This window comes from Anoplolepis gracilipes, chromosome 3 (assembly GCF_047496725.1).
Source record: "Anoplolepis gracilipes chromosome 3, ASM4749672v1, whole genome shotgun sequence".
In the NCBI taxonomy this organism is placed as follows: domain Eukaryota; kingdom Metazoa; phylum Arthropoda; class Insecta; order Hymenoptera; family Formicidae; genus Anoplolepis; species Anoplolepis gracilipes.
Window position 1 is genome coordinate 14,036,953 of NC_132972.1, and position 15,878 is coordinate 14,052,830.

Below are 15,878 nucleotides of genomic sequence, written 5' to 3' on the forward strand. Positions count from 1 at the left end.
TTCGTGATATATGCAGGCAACATCACGTTCATTTTTCGCTCATTGGAAATTTACGAGGGTAAGGGTGGCATTATGGGTTACGAACTGACGTCGATGGAAGGCAGTCAGAGGAGACCAAGTAAACCTTACTTATTGCTATATTTTAATATAACGATGGTATAAGAACGCTCCACCTCCTGCCGTAACATTTATTTCGATGCCATCCTCTCTCGTTCGTCTCCGTAATCCCTTTGCGGTTTCGCATTAATATTCTACGCACAATGTACAAGCCACCATATGTATTAGTGCACGTTTGTGATATGCGAAACATCTGCGACGAGATCAATTTTATTCGATCTTCTTATAAGAATCATTAAATAAAGATGAAAATATCGTATCATAATATATAAGTAATTTATATATATATATATATATTTTTTTTTTCTTTTTATTATTGGCATAATTTGATGTTATTTAAAATATAAATCTACTACTATATATATTTTTGACAGTGCATGTTTGTGATCTGTACAATTACAAAAATATTAAAAAGAACAAATTTAAAGTTATGCGTAAAATATGAATTAATTAATAAAAACAGATAACATTTTATAAACCTCTAGAATGCTAATGGTTATATTCCATTATTTAGATCTTAGGTAAGTACTATTTTTTAAATATACTATTTTTTTCTAATGCTATTGTTCTATGAAATATATCCGTTCGCGACACGAGAGTAAAATCAGAGTAAAATCCAAGAGTAAAATCAGGATCTACAAGAGCGCGGAGTCGCGAAGAATGATCAAGGAAACGTGAAACGAGTCACAGGCATCGAGTTCTTTCACAATTATTGTTCATAGCACAAAGAACGCTTTTTTATTTCTTTTCTTTTTCCTTCCCTTTCTCTTTTCTATATCAGTCGGTTGCTCTCACCACCTTCATCTTGATAGATAATGCCAGCTTGGATATAATGATGACCTCGCGCAAGAGATACAATGTGATATTTTCTTTTGCTAAATTATCAGCGCGCTACTTTCTCCAGCTTCTGCGCTTTGCTCCACTTAAGAAACTAGTTATCTTTGCTTCTTCCCTGCGGTTGCTGTGTCTTCCTGCATTTATCGTACTGTTTTGTTAAATGTTCGTCTGTGATATAGATATCGTTATGCATTCTAATGAGCACGTTTAGATTAAATTTGTTGAGAAATACTTCGAAATAGTTTAAGCGATGGATAATTACGTGCTAAACTTTCTTATACATTTACTTTAAGAGATCAAAAATATTTCTCAAGAAATTTATAATTTTTTTACTTTTCTGAAATATTGTAAATATAGATACGCGTATATTGTTTTATGCAAAAATAAAATATTTGCAAGGAAAAATATTCGTTCTCTGTAAAATTTCGAGCGTAAAAAAATATCTTCACAGAAAAATATGCTTGGTAGCGTTCATAATCATGATAGGATCAATGACGGGAATTCTGATGGCCGAACGCTAACGCGCTTCGGGACGATAAGAAAATTCCCATCGCCGTAATATTCACCAGATCTCGGTTTATTTTCGCAGGCGGGTGACGGTTGAAGCAATTCGCGCGGAAGCTGGAGACACAAACAATCTGGCGCGTTCGCGGATGATAAATGTTTTCGTTTCGCGGCATCGCCGAAGTGTAGTGCTTTTAAATCCAATTCCCATAATGCTCGTCGTTTCCGTCCCTCCGTGCGAGCCATCCGGATGCTCGTCACACCTTGTCTAACCAATGAGGTGGGCTAAAAGGGAGGTGGTTGGCAAGAGGGATGGTAAAGGGCGCGAGGGAGGATGCGAGATTCGCCGCAAGCGCGTCCAAACAAACCCAGACCAAGGGATTTGAAGTGCCTCACGTTCTGAGGGATTTCGTAAGCGCGCGCGCGCGCACGACTCCGTTGTCTCATTTCTCCAGTGCGCAAAGTCCTTTTCCCGAAAAAAAAAAGATGCTGAGATTGCACGCGTATGCAAAACGAGGGTCCTCTTTTAGTCGCACCGACTGCGATTGAAACGCGCCGGAATACTCTTCCGATCTTGCAAAAGCATCGAAGTGATATTGAGGTTCCTTACCTCCAAATGGATGAATCGTTTTATTATTGAACGAGAGGATCAGAAAAAGAGATATTTACATTTTATATGACTATTCGATGAATATTTTAAAAGCGCATAATTATTCTTGATTTCATATTTTAAATTGTTACAATATTACTTTTATTTTTCTATGAATTTGTGTGTGTAATAAGATTAAATCCTATACTGTAATATATTAATCCATTTCTTCTGTTCAACGAAAAAAAAAAAAAAAAAAAAAAGATACTATTAATACATTTTAAAATATGATTAATTACAAGGTTTATAAAAATATTTATTAAATAATTATTATATATATTACTTATTGCAGTCACGTTTTTACTGAATATCTACTGTTTCAGTCGTTAATTATTTACAATATGACTTTTGTTTTTCGATAGGATTCAGAGGATTTTCTTGCATATATGTAATACCATTAATGCAAACCTCTGTGGATACGCACTCGCGAGAGAACGCGCGCGCATATACAAAAAGAGTCATGCCGCGAAATAATCCCCTATGCCGGCTTATTGATCAGATCACAAGTCGTTGGAACACGCTATCCAATTCCGACCACCACACCCACCGCCCTTCAGGAACGAGGCATTTTTATTCGTGCAGTCTCACCCTCATCGCTCCTTCCATCTCGCCTCACCTCGTCGCACCACCCTCCCCCATGTCACCCTTCGCGGGGACATCGGGGTAGTAAAGTCGCGAGAGCGCCATTTTTTATTTCACTTACGTCGAGAAATAGTAGTACGTGGAATCATTAATAACAACGTTGATTCTTATGAGGATTAAAAAGAAAGAAAAAGAAAGAGGAGCATATTTATTCAATGTCGCTGCAATCATTTTCCTAGTAAATGTCAGGAGAAATAGATATATATATATATATATATATATATATATATATATATATATATATATATATATATGTATATATGATTTCTGAAAGATTAAGAATCACGTGGCGATGCAATAAGTTTAATAGAGATTAACTGTAAATTATGATTATATGTATCTGATTCAACACACTTACATATTATTCAATTTCGTCCATTATAAAAATAAAACCAAGATGAATTTTAAAAGAAACAATAATACTCGATCAAATAAATGTAAATCTGACATAATATATATATATATATATATATATATATATAATGTCAATTCTTTTTCTAATTGTATGTATATAATTGTAGTTAAATAATGTGCAAAATTTTGTATATATAAAAAAGTAATATTTATATGTTCATATTTCATAATTTATATTTATATTAACATACTAAAAACATGAATTTTACTAGTGAAAAAAATAATAGAATAAGTCTATATTTTTATTTTTAGTATTATGTTAAAATTTCGCGAATCCATGATTTTTTTGCGAGATCAATTGCAAAAATATCTGACATTTTGTTATGTATATTACAGTATATATATATATATGTATATATATGTACGTATATCTTTTTCATGCTTTTCTCTCCTTCCATTTATTCAAGTAAGTCTCGGTCCTCGCTTGAGGATGGATTCCGCTACTGCTGCATCGAAGAAAGAGGACTTTCGGTGTTTCGTTAAAAGGAAGAAGCTGAAACGAGAAACGAAGGAGGACGGAGAGTGGCTAGTGGGGGCTGGTTAAATAAGGAACAGAAATAAATAGGAAGGGAAGAAAAGAGCTCGTTAGGGGGTCTCCGCGAGTTTCCGAGTACCCAACTACCTAACCAAACCACTCTTCTCTTTTCCGTCTCGCTCTCCTCTTTTCTACTTCCTCCTTCTTCTGATTCGTCTCTATTCGTTTCATGTACGTACTGCGCCATGCTTTTCTGCATCGCGACTTTCCGATATATCGTATATGTCTGCTTGCTCACGGTAGAATTGATTAAAGCAATCGCGGAATATGATGATAGATTAATCTATGCTCTTTCATTATGTAGAATAAATTACAAGTCTGATATTTCTTTGAATTATAGACATTGAGTATATAAGCTAGTCAATATTGAGACTTTAATTATTAAATTATAACTATTAAAAGCACACAATAATTACGTATCAGAAACATAAATAGACAACAAAAATTTATTTTATGATTTATAATAAGATGATTTAATAAGATTTTATATTATATAATTTTATACATTTAATAAGATTTTATAATTCAATATTTAGTTATTTTTAATTTAATTTATTTTAATTTTATTTTTTAAGTTATATGTTAAAAATATTTTATTGTTATATTTTTATACAAAACTACACTTCAATAAATTATACACTACAATTTTTATATAAAATAACCCTTCTTCTTATAATATTTATAAATAATAAAAAAAAGGAGAAGCTTATAGTGATATAACTAATTTGTTCAAATAAATGTCAACAGTGTATATATAGCCATTGACACTATATCAAAAAGGTAAGTAGACCGCTATTGGAAGCAAAACCTTTTTCGTAGCGTGTTTCCTTTCTTTTCAGAAGAACTGCGTCAAACTCGCGACACAGTAATCGCTACTGGCTATATCAAATATTAACGGGTTAATTTCTCGCAAGATAGTCAGTCCATCCTGTGACTAAAGAGCGGCCAACCCTTTCATCAAGGAAGGAAGGAAGGAAGGAAGGAAGGAAGCAAGATCGTCGCTCCCGATGAAGGGTCGACTAGATTCCGTCGAGGGCTTTCGCTGGCGAGTTTAACGGGGTTTTGTTGGTCGCGCTGGTCTCCGGTTCGGGCCAAGCAGATGGAAGAGGATGAAGACTAGGAGAAGGAAGAGGAGACATTTTAGCGAGTTACGAGCAATTGCCCACTGCCATTCTGCGCCATCGCTTCGTTCTTTAACCGGCCCTCTCTGTGCCCATCATTGGAACCCCTTTCTACCTTCTTGCACGAAGGGTAAAAGCTTGATAGGAGCCAGGAAAATTGCGTGATTAACCAAAACCGTCTCCCAGGCTCATCAACACGCTTCTGCGACTGTGAGAATCGGCCTATCTCCAAACTGTGTGGCCGTTCCAAAAGAGATTATGGAAGAAAAAAAAGAGATCTTTTCCGATACATCTTTTTTTCTATCCACGCTCTCCAAAAAAGTTGAAGTTTATCAGCTATGTTCGTAAAATTATACAATCGTCATTGGTGAATCGTGCTCTTAGTTTTATTGTTCTTCATTTTATTTACCGATATAACTTACAATTAGATAAACCACCAAGGATTGTTAATTTGGAATTAAGAAATTAGATTATTTTAATCATAAAAATGCCGGTGCAAAAAACAACACAGTTCATTAGTTAACATGATAAGTGTATAGAATATTTTAAACATTTCGCATATTTTTTTTCGGTTATTTAAAGTTTTCAATGGTTGTAGATAGTTAATTAAAAAAATTATTGCAAATTAAATACCGCTAAAAAAATTGACAGAAATATGATGTATTTCATTGTTTGAATAAAAATCACAAGAAAACAATACAAAAAGTATTTTTTTGTACAAAACAAGTACATTTTATTTGAGATTTTATTTTAATCCGGAAATAATTAAAAAACGAGAGATCGATTGCATTCGTTTTTCCTTTTCTTCCCTCTTTCTACTTAAATCTGGGGATCAAATTATCTGGCAGTCGCAAAATTACGAGTAGAATCAGCGTAAACAGCAAAACGATAGATGAAGCTTAATATAGATAATCTGTTTAATTGGCTCAATTAAAGGTGTCCGGGCAAATATAGACGAATAGCGAATTTCTTGTTTTCTTGTGTTTAGAAACGAGAAGTTTCTTTTATATTGTTTTTTTAATATTTTATAATTTTATATACTTTTTAAATTTTTATTTTTTTATTAAATAAATGTGGTTATGGGAATAAACGATTAAAATGATAAACGAAAATAGGAATTATATCAGGACAGTATAATTAATTTTCATGTCAGCGAAATAAAGTTATCTATTTTAATGCAGTGTCTACAGTATATGTCTACATACGTCTATGTATTCAACACTTTTACGAGATTTAATAAAAGTTGAAGCAGAATCTCTAATGAAATCCGCTTTGCATTTTTAGCCACTACGAAATGGAAAAATTTTTAGAGAAATGTTATTGTAAAAAATATTCAATAAATAATGTGTATTTTTTTTATTTAAAGTAAGAGGAAAAACCAATATATTTTAAAAAATATTAAAATGATAAGTAGATATATATTCCATATAAATAAGTTATGCTCACACATTACGTATGGTATATATGTGAGAGACAGCAAAAAAAAAACTGCAAATGTAAAAGAAATAAAGAAAATTGTTTTTCTTTGTTTTAACCATTTTTTACATAAATGCGATTACACACACACACACACACACACACACACACACACACACACACACACACACACACACACATATATATATATATATATATAATATTTATTTATTATTTTTTTTCCTGATATAATTCCTATTTTCATTTATCATTTTAATCGTTTATTTCCATAACTACATTTATTTAACAAAAAAATTATTTATAATTTTATTTTATTTATTTTATTATACTTTTAAATTTTTATATAATTTTATATAAAAATTGTGATTTTACTGTAGATATAAATTTAAAAAAAAATTTAATAATTAAAATCGTAATCCTTACATAAATAATCTAAATTCTTATTAATTTTAAATAATGTTGAAATATATACACATTTTTTAAGTATTAAGTATTTTGAAATAAAATCTATATAATATTTTATATGCCCATTTTATACTACAGTAGAAAGTAAACAAACTAATTTCGCAAGTAACAAATAATCAATAATTTATTAATGACTTACCTCACGGTTGTTTCGCCGTCGTCCGATGTCTCTCCGAGTCTCCTTCTTTCTCCTTCTCTCTCGTCCTCTATTACTTCTTCATGACTCAAACGCAACTCGCTGAAATACGAGGTAAATGCTCGCACACTAACTAATCAGCAGAATACCACGATCGCGGCACTTTGTACGGCACTCCCGTTAATCGCGACGAACATTTTGTTATGTATATTTGAGGAGAAAACAATGCGAATGCTGATAACATTCATACGAGGCTCGATTCTCACTCACATTCGAAAATTGCGTGGCGATATCTACACGCCACACTCGCCGCGGCTTCTATTTGCTAGCAGATAATATATGCCCGAATTTCAGGATATACTTTTTGCTATTATTCCGTACTCTCCATTCGAAAATGTAGGCAAGTTATATTTAAATTGGTAAGAAACTGAGAACGCGAAATGTAAGATATTGGAAATTCATTAATGAAATAATTATCATCATAAAAATCGAAGCGAGATAAATCAATAATTCGTAATTCCTTATCGAGGACCTACGAGTCGTTAATAGTAATCATTCTCATGTATTGTATCTATCGGCTAAATATAACAATCTGTTGGCAGAAGAGAATGATCATTTTAGTACTTGTCGCGATCGTAGTTTAAGAGCTAATATAATACGTATGTGGAACGGATCGCGTTACTACACCTGCCCGCTCGACTTTCGACGCGTGAATGTCACATCAACAATAGCGCGCAGAACGTCGAATACCACAGCGTGACGTCACAATGTTTATTACCACTACACAAAACATATAACGCGCTACTAAATAAAATGTACACGAAATATTCTGTTCCATGTTTATTGCAAATTACCAAATAATGTATCTCACGATCCTTCGTTACTTTAATCATTCGATTTTACGACACGTGTATTCTATCATTAATGAAATAATTATCATTATAAAAATCGAAGCAAGATAAATAAAAAATTCGTAATTCTTTATCGACAGACTTACGAGTCGTTAATAGTGATCATTCTCACGTGTTGTATCTAACCGTTAATTGTAACAATCTGTTAGCAATAGAAAATGATTATTTCCGTACTTATCGCGATCGTAATTCAAGAGATAATACGTATGTGGAACGGATCGCGTTACTACTTACCCGTTCGACTTTCGACGCGTGAATGTCACATCAACAATAGCGCGCAGAACGTCGAATACCACAGCGTGACGTCACAATGTTTATTACCACTACACAAAACATATAACGCGCTACTAAATAAAACGTACATGAAATATTCTGTCTCACGTTTATTCTAAATTACCAAATAATGTGTCGAGCGTTACTTCATTCGATTTTACAATTTGTGTTTTATATTCGTAATTGCTTTCTCAATTAGAAAATGATTAGAAAACTACATCTAAATCGGCAGAAAAATTCAAAGTGCTAAAATATATTCGAATTCAAACATATTTGAAAATTAATTATCGTCTGTGTGAATATCGCAATAAAATAATAATTTATATTTATATAATTATGGCGCGCATTAATTATCTCCCGCAATGAACGATTCGTAGGCATACCAGCAGTTATTTATCAAAGCAATTACATACTCTTCTAGTAATATATTCGTACAGTAGAAATCTAAACGATAAAAATTATAAATTATTGCATTTGATTAATATTTGCGCGGGAACGATAATTATTTCCATAAATATACTTTGACTTAAATATACAATTTCATTTTGCGCTTTGAATTTTTTGATGATTTGAATGTAATTTAAATAAAATTTAAACAAACGTCGTGAGGCATAAACTATTTATTAATTGAAATTTAAAATTCAAGAAAGAGACACTAAGTATTTCGTACTTCGTAGGACGTTAAATATTTTGTTACGATAAAGTGCTGTAGGAAGTTTGGTGCTATTTGTAACGTATGTTTTTAACGCGCGCTATTGTTTACGCACGGTCGCTTCGTCGTCATTCGCTCGGCGAGAGTCGAACGGAACAGGCAGCAACGCGAGGCGCTCCTGTATATCATTATATTATCTCCCGAATTACGATCGCGCAAGAGGTATACTAATTAGAATATCAAACGCAATCGTGCGCTTAGTAATCTATTAATCTGTGCGATTAAGTTATTCCCACTATTATTAGATTTTGATAAGTCATTAATTCCATTCATATAGTATCACAAGATGTAACAGATAAAATTGATTTATATTATTTTCGATTTGTTCAATCAACAAAACGTACGTGAGTAAAGAACAGATCAATTACGCGTTCATAGTAAATCGTGTTTAACCCCTACTTATTTATCGCAAGTGTGTTTTGAAATTCACTGGCAATAACATGTACATACACCATGGTGTATGTCGGTATCGTCATCTTTGTTTAATATTCGGTGAATAATAAAAAAGATATGTTGGCAGTACTGACAGTGAATTTTAGAACGTAGCTTGCATAATGAAATTGCCGCGTAACTTCGAAGCATCGAGTGTTTTATAACCTCGTAATATTAACAGTTTTCGCATTGCCTTTCCGTCACAATACATACGTATAAATTGCGCGTTGTGATTAAGGTCGGGAGTGCCGTATAAAGTTAATCGTATTTTATTAATTAGTGTGCGCGCGATCGCAATTAACTGTTTTCGCGAGTGAGTGTTGTGTCATACATGAAATAGCAAAGGACGAACAAGAGAGGAGGAGGAGGCTCGGGGAGGCATCGGGCGACGGCGCAGCAACTGCGGAGTAAGCAATTTATACCTCATTTAATTTATTATTTGTTATAAAATTAATTTCTTAATTGTCTTCGCGTGATGTAATAAGCCATATTACGTTATTATAGAATATAATACAGACAATATTTTAAATTTTATATTTCAAAATATATACTTTAAATTAATAAAATATCTAAAAAATAAATAAATATATATATATATATATATATATATATATATATATATCAAGAAAAATAAATAAGTACAGTAAATTTTTATAAAATATAAATAAAAATTTAATCCTCCTTCTTATATAAAAATAATCAAAAAAAAAATTATTTATCTTAAATATGTGAAAATATTTTATAAATGTATATTTATTATATATTTTTATATAAGACAAAGAATTCGATTTTTATTTATATTTTATAAAAATTTACTTCTAAAGAAATTCCACTGTATTTATTATTTTTTCTTGAAATAGTAATTATTTGGAATATTGCTTCAACTATAATCTAAATATTTGTTTCAGATCAACATCAACAACTCTGCCATTGTACATAGCTGTCTCGAATCGTGAGTTTTATTTTCAAAATAAAAAATAATGCAAATTTTATATAAAAAATGTATATGCAGTATAAAAATTGTATATGTATATATGTATATATAGAGTAAAAATTTAATTTATACGATTATAACAAAAATACAACTATGATAACACTTAGTAAGACTCCTTACAATAGAACAGAAATAATGTACTTGTTAGAATCGCAGTTTAAAAAGGCTTGTAGTCTGAAATTATCACTTATGTGTGCATTATATAATTAAAAATTCCTGGCAATTTTTTCCGCGTTTTGCATTCAAAATATATACAGGTTATAACACTAATTATTTATTACTAATATAAATTTATTAAGAGTGTTAGAATATATAAGAGAGAGAGAGAGAGAGAGAGAATTCTATTCAACCCGAATACTCGAACACAAATATTAAAAATTCATGATCAGTGTCTTTATTTCATGCAAAAATATCTATTAAAGAATTTCATTTTATATTATATTATATATTATAAGAATTTCATTATATATTTAAAAAGTATCAAATTATTTAATTAAACATACATTTACATATGTATATTTTTTTTATATGATTTTATTTTTAACTTTGTATAAAAAAATTGGTTTCGTATAAATTATTTATATAAATTATTAAAGATGATATAACGTAAGCGATGAAAATATTTTATATATATAAAAAAAAGAAAAATAAAGAATAGCAAAAATATACTGAATTAAGGAGAATTTAGCTGTTTTAATGAACGCAAACTCAAATTTTAGTAATTTTTTTTTAAGATATAATCGCTGACTTTCCGTAATAATTAATAATAAAAATAGTAATTTATGCAAGTTTAATATCAGCAAAATTGAAATGTTTGTTCCAAATTTCAACAAATTTATTAGCCTTCAATGTTATAGCTTTTTAATAAAATAAAAGTATAAGTATAATTTTACAACTGTAATATATAAAGTAAAAAATTTTACATATTTAGCATTTGTAAAATACAAATATACTTTTCTATGTAATAGTCGAGTAATATAATCCTACGCGAGTACATTAATCAGAAGGTACTGTGGGATATCTTACTTTATGGTAGGCCATCCTAATTGTCCCTCGAGAGTCATGGTGTACATAGGCTAAGTTTTTTTTAGATTCATCTCTTTTGTGTACACAAAATTATATTCTGATATGTCACTGAGGAGTGAACGGCAATATCAAATTTCGTTGAGAGGTAGGATATTACCACAGATGAAAGTATTATTCAAGATTTTTATTTTTGGATAATACAATAATTTTTCTTTTTCATGAGGATTTTTATTAATGAATAATAAAATAATATTTTTATCAATCAAATCAAAATCTTTTTATCAAATCAATTCATTTTATATTAAATATGTATATACATTTATACATCCATTCATCAATATTTAACACTTATTTTAATAAAATTATTATTATTAAATAATTATATTATTATAATATATTATAATCAATAATTATTATTAATAATTATTATTAATAATAAATTTTGTTAATAATATATTTAACATAATATTTATTGCGTATTTATTCTCCGTTATTTAAAAATATTGAAAATTAAAATTTCTCTTGATTTGCTTAGCATCTACGAGAATTTATTTCGGCATCTACATAATATACGCTCTATCAAATCAACGAACGTTGATAATTGATAATCAGATAATGATATAATAGCTAGATAACGGATTATATTAGTAATTCGATATCTCATTTCGATAATTGAGACTGGTCCGAGTTTACTATTAAGCAAACGAGTCGCCAGTCCTTTTCGAAATGACGTTAATTAGGCTGTCCCTCATTGTGAATGTTGACTCGATATCTCAGCGGTCGATTATATTCTATCTCTTGAAAGAAAGTGCTTAAAGCTTGTCCCCATTATTCTTCGTACTAATAATTGAGGTTGATTGTATATATATGTATATGCGTTTGCTTGTACATCAAAACGAGACGATCATCTGCCGGTTTTTCCCTCGATTCTATTATATTTTTAGTACATTCGGCAGTAAAAAAATTTTCTTAATAACTTTAAAAAGTAAACTTTGAAATATAATATATTTGTATGATTCTATTTGATTTTCAAATAAAAAAGATACATATAAATATTACCAAATTTATATCATGATACGTAGATTATAAAATTTACGAGTTTTATACATCATCAGATATTTTATTTTCAGTTTATAAAATATTCTTCCAATATTCTCTTTTAAAAGTATAGCAAATTAAAAGAAAATATTTTTTGAAAATAAACAAATATATATGCGCATAATAATCTATGAATTTAATATTAATAATTATAATTAATAAATCTAATATTTTTCTATGTCTAAAACAAGAGTTCTTTTTTTAAACATAAATAATACATTGTTTTCTCACTATCATAGTTATGATAGTAATTATTTTTTATATCATTTTTATTACTATTTAAAAATTTACTCTGGATCTTAAAAATATTAAATTAGTTATACCAAAAAATAAATAAATTTTCATGGTGGAAGTTAATTCACTGATCAAAGGAATCAATCATGTGGCTACGAAATAGCATGACAAAGAATTCTTCATATATCGCCTATACATAAAGCTAATATATAAAGAAAGATAAGAGCCAAGAGAAAGGATAGGCAAAGGTTATAGAGAGTATGAGGATGGGGAAAATAACCAAATCTTCTAGCGAGATATGAACCATAAACGAGGCAATCTGCCGGAATCCTGAAGAGCGATTGGCGATATTTCAAGACCGGCTTGAAAGCAAACCGTCTGGAAGATCGTCTACCAAAAGGGTCAAACGCAAAGACTAACGCCCATATACACACGTTTACACGTGCATTAGACATCCGCCAATCCAGTGAGGTTTCTAGTACAAATACATGAATTAGATTCACGCATACACTCGTCGACAGACGTCGATCAGCCGTGAGAACGTCCTTTGATAGAGCCTGAATTCCTCGCGCTTAATTGATCCGGGAGTCAATTTGGGCCCTAGAAAAAGAACAGGAAGTCTCCCGTATCCATAGCTCCTTCCGTTCCCAACGATCGAGATCGATCTCTCGTCGACAACAGCAGGTAAAGATGCAAACGCGAGTCAAGGTCGTAGATGCACTTAATAGGAGTTGTCGGGCAGTTATATCGTACTAGTTTGCGTTAGCGATTCTTCATTTAGAAAAAGTAATAAAAGTACATTTTTTTAAAGAAAGAGTAATAAAATAAATAGGGCAATAATTATATTTTAGTCATAAAAAATTTTAAAAATTATATAATTAATAAAGAAAATATAAAATTCAAGAATATAAGTATGCATAAAATTAACATATTTTGCTGTAAAAAAAAAGTATATGTTTATTTATAATATTTCTTTTTCATAAATAACTGGTATATTTAACGAAACTTCTGCAGAATATTAATTCACTTGACTTGGAAAGAAATATTAATATGCTACTTTTCTTCGACGCAAGCAATTTAATAGATACATATAAATCGACGAAATTAAAATTATATTAATTTAAGATCATGGTAATTACAAAAATTTTTTTAAATATATTAATATTGAAAAAATGAACAACACAGATAATACAAGAATGCGAATGCACAATTTGCCAAAAATATCAAAAGATAGGAAAATTTCTACCTCCAGGAAATGAAAAAAAAATCTCAGTTTTCGTATTTTTGGAGCAAAGTGCTATACGAAAAAGGCAAAATTCACAATCGCGATAGATAAGTGCCAAGTTCTCTTCCTTGTTGCTCGATTATAATTTGCGAAGATATCGCGAGTATATCGCCGTCCATCACTAAAGTTTCCCATCTCCAGAAACGAACAACGGAGCAGGAAAAAGATGTCCTACTGCGGGCATCGAGAACGGATGGACAAGAGCGAGCCCGGTGTCGGTCGGTCGGACGATCCGCCTGCGGGCAGCATGTGGACAAGGCAGCAGCAGCAGCAGCAGGTGATCCCGGTATATAATGGTACGTGTGCACGGACGCTGCATGTGTGCGATGCACCCACGTGTCGCACCGTGCGCCCGGTGTATCGCGTAGCCGATAGTCGGTCATCCGGCGCACCACATTGCGACGGACGAGGCCGGGAGAGGCGGATAAGAATGAGCGATCTCGTTCTCCGACACGACGTGATCCTTCAAACACAACGTACACATTTGCATACGTCTTTTTTCAGAGCGAAATGTATGCGCTTCGAAGTAACGTTACTTATCGCCGAGAGCGACAAATGCGCTGCGAAAGACGCATAACGCGACGTATCAACTAATTTAATCTTCTCAATCGTCGTTCTAATTCGAATTTTAAATTTTTAAAAGACGGTTCAATGCATTTCTTACGATATATTATACGTTGAACGGAGCATAATTTTGACAAGAGGAAGATTTCAAAATCTCAAAATGTCAAAGTCGAGAGTGCCTGTTATAAGAAAATATAGTGATATATGTTAACTTGAATTGAAATTTAATCAGGTGTCGTTTTCGAAAAGCACTTATGAGAAACAGCGCGAAAATTTATACGCGAGATCAATAATTGGCCGTATCGACTTTCGATTTATCAAGGTACGCACAAATATGGATCGCCTTTCTGTCTCGTCTCACGATAGAACTGGTACACAATCAAGACAAGCAGACAATGTTTACAAAGTGTCGCGACACTGACGAGCTAATGGCTCGAAGACATTAAGTTAATTGCTCGGCACGTCGTACCTGTGTACTCGCATTTGCGTGCGCGACGAGCCCATCTTTCTTTTACTATCTGCTTTTCACCCTCTTGTGTTCCCTACTCCTTGCCGCCGTCACGTAATGTTCACCGTAATGGAAGTAACGTAAAGGACACGAGTACCACCCGCCGAGTGATATTCCCGCGGCAAGGGCCTCATCTTTGTCTCCCAGTGTCCGATCCATTAAAATAAAAGTCCATAGACAAGCTGTGTTACATTTTACAAATTTAAATTCGTATTGTAAAGTGTCAAGCAATTAAATCAGATAATTAGACCAGATATCTGAAATCATTTCTTTTAAATTGAAACATCAAATTTGTAGAAGCGTCAAATTTAAATTAAATATAACAAATAATAATATAAAATGCATAAAATATTATATATACACACACATAATTAAATATAAGTTTCTTTAAAATTATTGTAAATAACTGCATTTTATTATAATGAAATATTGAATTAGACAATATCTCATTATAATTGATAACGTTATTCTCAAGTATTAGTTTCACAAAATCTTTAAAAAATCGGATAAAAAGTTAGAAAAAAAAAAATTTTGCCAAATCTGTGAATAAACACGCGTGCATTTATTTTTAAGGACCGCGCATTCTTATTAGTAATCAACTATCTGTCTCGTCATCCCAAAACCTTTCTTCAACGCGATAATATTGTTCGAGCTATATGCCAATAGCAAACATTCTAAACTCACAAAATAGGAAATATGTAAATAGGATGTCTAGTATAATTTTAGTATGCGCCATCGCGCTTGCCCGCGCTTGCCCGCGCTCGCCCCTTTACGCGTAAAAGGAAAAACAACTCCGTCGTAGTTGGAGGGGTATTACGGCACCTCCGTCGCTGATTTTTCCTGCCCGTCGAACCGTCTACGTGTATTTACATAAAATGGCGAGTCGTCGGAATTTTTAAATCAAATTCCTTATCGAACAAGCACGAGCTCGTGCAAAAGGGGAGGATGGCGGGGTGAGTCGGCGGTGCGAGAAAGGTGAGTCTC

General features: G+C 31.7%; 1 protein-coding gene and 1 long non-coding RNA gene across 3 annotated transcripts in view; one reads left to right on the plus strand and one right to left on the minus strand.

The window, feature by feature from the left end:
- The window catches only part of Mesr6 (misexpression suppressor of ras 6), a 227,755-nt gene that overhangs the window by 46,534 nt on the left and 165,343 nt on the right, over positions 1 to 15,878 (minus strand). The gene's annotated exons all lie outside the window — the stretch shown is intronic.
- Positions 8,845 to 15,878, plus strand: part of LOC140664087 (uncharacterized) — a 95,201-nt gene continuing 88,167 nt past the window's right edge. The window contains exons 1-2 of the long non-coding RNA XR_012046384.1: positions 8,845 to 9,592; positions 10,094 to 10,137. This is a non-coding gene — a long non-coding RNA (uncharacterized lncRNA). The remainder of the gene's footprint in view (positions 9,593 to 10,093; positions 10,138 to 15,878) is intronic.